Source organism: Populus euphratica, unplaced genomic scaffold (assembly GCF_000495115.2).
Source record: "Populus euphratica unplaced genomic scaffold, PopEup_1.0 scaffold101.1, whole genome shotgun sequence".
Lineage (NCBI taxonomy): Eukaryota > Viridiplantae > Streptophyta > Magnoliopsida > Malpighiales > Salicaceae > Populus > Populus euphratica.
In genome coordinates, this window is record NW_011499894.1 from 134,389 (window position 1) to 141,195 (window position 6,807).

Below are 6,807 nucleotides of genomic sequence, written 5' to 3' on the forward strand. Positions count from 1 at the left end.
CCAGGAATCCTTAATTGGGCTTCTTTCCGAGCTTCACTTGGTTCATCAACCAGACAGCTCAATTCTCAAAATAAGCCCAAAGTATATAGCATTCTAATCCAATCCTCCCATTCCAATTGAAAATGCATAGACATCCCTGCTGCTGTCCATGCATCTGGTGAAAATAAAACAATTAGATGCAAAATAGAGGGAGGACTCACTTGTACTCAAAATGTTGCTGTGGAGGATGGAGACCATGATGCTCGATCTATTTTTGCCCCTATCATTCCTAAGATGTGACTTTTCAGATGAAGAACAGACCCTGTCATGACATGCAAGCTCCGGAAATCATTCTGACAAGAGGCAATCTCAAAACATGCCTGTGAATTTTAATAAATGGTGTGTTATGAATCATGGATATTGTGACTTCAATCAATATACAAGTAAGAGCAATGGCTGTGCTCAAAATGGTGAAGAAAATATAGAAAACAGAAGTTGGTAAACAGAAGTAAAAGCGGGGTGAACAGAAGGGAACCCACGATATGCTGCCTCACTGTGTAGTCAAAGCTATCTAATCTCCGACGAAGAGGATTCCACTTTCGACCCCTGTCAACAGCTGAGGAACTCTGTGATCAACATGGATCGAAGAAACAACACAACCATACACATAATATCAAATACATCAAGAGTTCACTGATTACAGTCGCTAAATCTAACACTGAAGAACAGATAGATAAGCAAGAGCCTTTTCTTCTAAATTCTGTTCTGAAAAGCATTGGAACATAACCAAGGTTATCAAGAATTATCTATTTCATTAGAATATAATATCCACTAACCCAATCCCCAAATTTACTAGTCTCATTACATGTAACATGAAGTCTTTCTTGCAATGGAAGCTAATCTTCAGCCTTTCTTTAAAATTGTAAGGAAAAAATTGTTCATTAAAATTTTAGTATTGAAACACAGCTCTGACTGTAGAAAGACAACCAGGGCCCTTTTTCCAAGGACACTCAGTTACTTACTCTTTGTCGACCATTTAAATTGGCCTATTTCTAAGATCCTTGAATTGCTGATAATTCAAGTGAGATTTCTTGTTCTGATCTGTAAAGTGGCACAGTTTTTTCATGGATTCATAAATCTGTTCCATCAAAGTGTCAAGATGTCAAAGGCAACAAATTCATCTTCAAGACAAATATATCAGGAACGTGCATGCATGAGGAGGTGGAAATCAAGGATCCAAAGCAACTTCGTTGTCGGTCATGTGACATCCCCGTAGACTCACGTTATCATCAATTACACAACACGAGCAATAGTTTTTTTAACAGAGACTAATTTTGAATTATAATTGTAGATAGAATCTTCGAGGGATGGTCAATTTTTACCTGAAAGGATATCACAGAACTGCTAAAGCTTGTATTTGCCGGGAATACAAGACTGAGACTGCCCAGTGAAGAGTTGACACGTGCAATGTTGCTAGGGAAACCATATCTATGATCAAAGCAGAAGGAATGGTTGCTCCAAAAAGAATCCCCAGTAGACCAAGTCCCTTGATGAAATAAATGAAGAGGAAATCAATTAAGATCCAAAGGGTAGGCCATATTTGTATTGCATTTAGAGAAACCACGCCAAGAACTCCTGCCAGTTCTGTATTCAACTTGAAACCTGCTGGTACTCCAATCAACCACACTCAACCTGAGCGCAACAACTCATTGGTAATGCCATTGGCAAAGGTCAAAATCCATAAGCAAACAGATTCAGCATGAACTAAGAGTGCCGAGCCAATCAAAATTACCAAAAGAAGATCAACAGTTCAACTTGACCACATAGAATGCCTGCGCAGCGCAGCACTCTCCTTATATTCCACACATCATTGCGACCTTCAAAGTAAACTTAACAAGAAAATCAAAATGACGAGGAATGAACAATAAACATTGTTCCAAAAACTCATAACAACAGAAGATTCAGAATATCGAGGCATCAATTGTGGCCCCAGTTAGGAAATGAAACATCATATGCAGGTTCAGGTTAATTGTTCATTAAAATTCCACAAGCAACTCAAGGGGAGGATAACTCAATCAGTGGACAAAATCAGGCCATGAGGAGGAAGGTACATTTTTCACCCATTAAAGAATCAAAAAGTTCTTACAATTCTATAAAGACAATTGGCACCACTACCTACTACAAACAAAAACTGAAATTCGCGCAAGTGAGGTTCTAGCCTAGCGGTGGGAGGGGCTTGTCCCCTTCCTCCGCACCTGGGTTCGAACCTCACCATGCACGCCTGTCACCCCCGCGGTGCCTTACCTGCTCACTGGGCTTGCAGGATGTTCAGTGGGCCGTGGGGATTAGTCGTGGTGCGCGTAAGCTGGCCCGGACACCCCACGTAAATCAAAAAAAAAAAAAAAAAAAAAAAAAAAAAAACTGAAATTCGCATAGTAGAAGTAAGCATGACTGACATACGTGGGCTTCACAGAGAAACTATCTGCCCATTCTAATGTAAGTGATGCAGCTTCGGAACCCAATCTGTGCCTGTACCATATTTCTTCAAAGGAATCACACACCAACCAAATACATAGCACATCTTTTGTGCATTATTAAAATCAATATCGGAGCTAGAAAAAAAAATTAACATATTAAATAAATATATAATATTTTAAAAAATTAATTATTAATTCATGTATATAATTTTTTGAAGTTAATAATAAAATTTTAATTCAAATACACTACCCAAAATATTAAAAAATAGTTTTAAAAGAACATGAAATAATAAATTTGAAAGTACATGAAATAAAAGTAAAAATAAATCAACTATTGAAATTACATCCTTCAATATTTTGTGAAATATAATTCATTTATAATCGAATCTGAATTGATATTGTAATAACCCATCAACTAAGATAAAATAACGATATCATATTAATTGAAAAACAAAGTAATTAAATTTTTTCTCTCTTTCAATTTCTCCTTCCTTCACTTGATTTTTCTTTACATTGGTGTTTAATAAGTTGGACTTTATAAGTTTGCAAGATTATTTTCTCATTTTTTTTATTTTTTTATTTTATTTTTTTATGTTTTTCCTTTACTTTTCTCTCTTTCTCTCTCGCCTTATCTTTTTTTTTTCTATTCTGCTTTTGCCAAGTTTGCAACATATAAAAGGAAAGAAGAGTTAATTTGTTTTATTTTTTAATGGCAAATAATCATTTTACCATTAATGTGTCATTTTGTTTTTATTTGATGACTTTTTTATTAGCACTACCAGGATCCGTTCATTCTAAAATTTTAATTAGATTTTATTTAATATATTTTAAGATACTTTGTAAAATTTCAATCCAATCTATTGATTAGATTGAAAATTATGTTTAATAACGTAAAACTGGTTAAATTGTGATTTTTCATTAAAATTTTTAATTTCTTTAAAAATTCTGAAATTATAATCTAAGTTAAAACATTATATTAAAAAATTTCATATGAATTTTTAGAATTTTTTGACAACTCAATTAAAAATTATAATTTTTTTATATAAAACTAATAAAAAAATATTAATAAAATCTTGACGTATACTAAAACTCACCCATGCCCTTGGCATACCTCCGCCCTTGGTTAAAACAACCCCTCAAGTTTATCACACCCCCAGCTCGTCCCTCCATTGCTTCCTCCAAACACTTCCAGGCAATTCATCATTGAATCAATCACCCTCTTCCATTCCATCCCCCAACGTTTTCCCATTGCCTCTACCATTCAAGACAAACTGTCCCCGCAGAGAAAACGCCGCTCTCTCCTGTAAAAACACTGGCATTTTTTCATTTACACACCCTAGTAAAAAATAATTAATTAAATTTGTATTTTGTTATCAAATAAAATTATAAAAAAAATTAAAAAAATTAGTAGGTTATTTTTCTATAATATCTACAAATATTTATTTTTTTATGATCAATCATTGTCAAATAATTTTTTTTCAGTGAAATAGTTTATTTAATGTTGTTAGGTGTTTTATTTTAAAAGCGAAACAATACCTGAAAAATAGAGAAATATTGGACCCAAACCCCGTGCAGTGCCGGGCTCTTTTCCAGAGAACTCAAGGCAATGGATGATGTCTTTTTCTTGTCTTCTGAAGAAGTTGTCGTTTGCTTGCGTTTTGGCAAACGACATGGGCCTACCTCTTCCTAAACTCCTACAAGATGATCGCTGACAGGGACGTAAATCCACCCTTGAATTACCGTTCACACCTTGGTACTACCCTGAATAAATAAATAAATAAATTCTCACATTTTTTAAATTGTTTTTTATAAACTTAAAATGCTCTGAGAAGGCTATTTTATTCTTTCACGTGAAAGAATATTTTACAGGTGTCGCAATCATGACTCCTGCAGTTGTAAGATTTAAGTCTTAAATTAATTGATTTATACAAATAATGAACTTATTACGCTAGACAAGATTATTAAATTGATGTGTATTTATAACTATTAAATTTTAACATATTTAATCTATAAATTTAGCCATGATCATGAAGCAACGTTTATAATAAAATTAAATTAAAAACACAGTCATGATGTTAGCTGCAATTAGGAAGTCACAAGACTGGAAAAGGTAGCCTAGAGATTTTTGAGAATTTAAGGATATAACTAGGGTTTTGGCGTACGGACAAAAACATAGTAGTAACTTTGTTCTGCAGGACGATGACACCAACTATATATTAAAAATGCCAGAAATTGTCCGCAAGGTAAGGCACGAACCACCCATTTTCGATGATGTTGTTAATTATTTAGTTACTATTTTATAATACAAAAATATTATTTAAATTATCTTTAGACCGGTAAAAAATAATTTTTTAAAATTATTTTAATGAAAACCATGGAAAATACTTAGAAAAAATAAAATATTGCTTTAAATATTTAATTTTTAATTTTAACTAGTGATAAAAAAAAATAATTTTCTCTTAAAATTTTTATTTTTAATTTAAGAAGTTAGCATTTAAAAATAAATTGTTTTTATAAATGTATAGTATGCGTATTCTGTCTTTAATTATAATGAGATTAGACGGAATGATTATGATGTATTCCTTGTGGTTGGCAGGATATGGCAGGTATCATCAATCAATGATCACGCTTTTATCTTACCTACCAGCACGCCATGTGTACAGCACCCCCAACCGGGTGCTCGGTTACCTAATGTGGTCCCACTTTGAGTACGTGTCGTCATCAAGTTCGATGATCCTAACCATTGATTATTTGAAAATTACATCGAAACCGTGTTAATTATTAGCTAGCTTTTTATTGCAAGGTCAATAAGTGCTCACATGGGTGGGTCCGTTGTCATGGTTTGAATAATTAAGCACTGTTTATTATTGCAGTTTAATTGTTTTTTTAATAGATTATTTTTTATTTTTTAATTATTTTAAAAATTAAATTATTTTGATGTAATGATGTTAAAAATAAAATATAAAATATAAAAAATATTTTTATATATTTTTATCTTAAAATTATTTTAAAAAGTCTCTTAATTTTATTTTATTTTGCAATTTTGTGTTTTTAATTTTGTCACATTATGCAATTTTCTAGAAAAAAATCAGAAAAAACAATGATTTATGAGAATTTTTTTAATGTAGAATTATCATCTCAGAACTTTAACAATATAAATTTTACAGTGGAAACAAAATCCATTAGTACACCATTTTATATTTGAATATTTAATAAAAAATATCAACGCGAGGAGGTTAAATTCATGCAAAAATTGATGAAACAATGCCTTGAAAAAGAACATTTTAAAAAAAAATTCATTTAAAAAATATTAAGCGATTGTTTGATAATAAAATACATAGTTTTTTAAATATATTTAAATATTTGATATTTTCTCCCTATTTTATCTGAAAATTCTCAAATCAACCTATCAAAATCAAAATACAAGAAGAATAATTAATTTAATATTGTAAGTTTAAATATTTAAAAATACAATAATTTTAAATACATGACTAAACATAATTAAAATTTATATTACCACGGTGTTTATATTGTTTAGATTTGAAAAAAATATCAAACATTTTCATAGTTAAAATGTGTTACATCAAGTTTAGAGGTTCCCAAATTGAAATATATTTAAGAAATTTTTTTGGTTCCCAAATTGAAATATATTTAAGAAAATAAAATTTTATTACAACTAAGAAAATACCAATTGCATTGATAATTCAGTCGCCAGGACGTGGTCAGGACATCATTATAAACACCAACCGAGTAGGCTTGTTGACCAAAACTATACAATTATGTATCCTATGTACACTAAATGAATTTTTGTTTTTTATTATAAACTGTTTTTAAAATTATTTTTTACATATAAAAAAATATTAAATTAAAATTTTTTAAATATTTTAAAATAATTTTGATATGCTGATATAAAAATAAAAAAGTATTATTTTAATATATTTTTAATTAATAAAAACTTTTAAAAAAACATATTAACACACTGACCAGGTGAGATTCACCACACTTTTAATTATATTCCAGCATAATTGTGAAAGGTGTTTGGTTGCCATTTTCCATAATTTCTCTCTCCACCTTTTCCTTTTCCTTTTCTTTATTTTTTTTTTTAAAAAAGGCAATTCGGGCAAAAAAGAGACTGTGATCGTGCCTTGTTCACGTTAAAGAATAAGCGGATACATCATAGAATAATCGTGGGCGTACATATAACTTGGAATAAAATCTAAATTAAAAAATGGTTAAATTGGAGATTAATCTAATTTTTTAAAAAAAAATCAATAAATTGAAGACGGTGTTTTGCCCCTTAACAAATGGATTGAGAGTCAACCTCAATATCTAATTGGATTTTTATAAATAA

General features: G+C 30.7%; 1 pseudogene; it reads right to left on the reverse strand.

The window, feature by feature from the left end:
- LOC105131863 (phosphatidylinositol N-acetylglucosaminyltransferase subunit Q-like) lies at positions 1 to 3,626 on the reverse strand (annotated as a pseudogene).
- Positions 3,627 to 6,807: the final 3,181 nt, after the last annotated feature.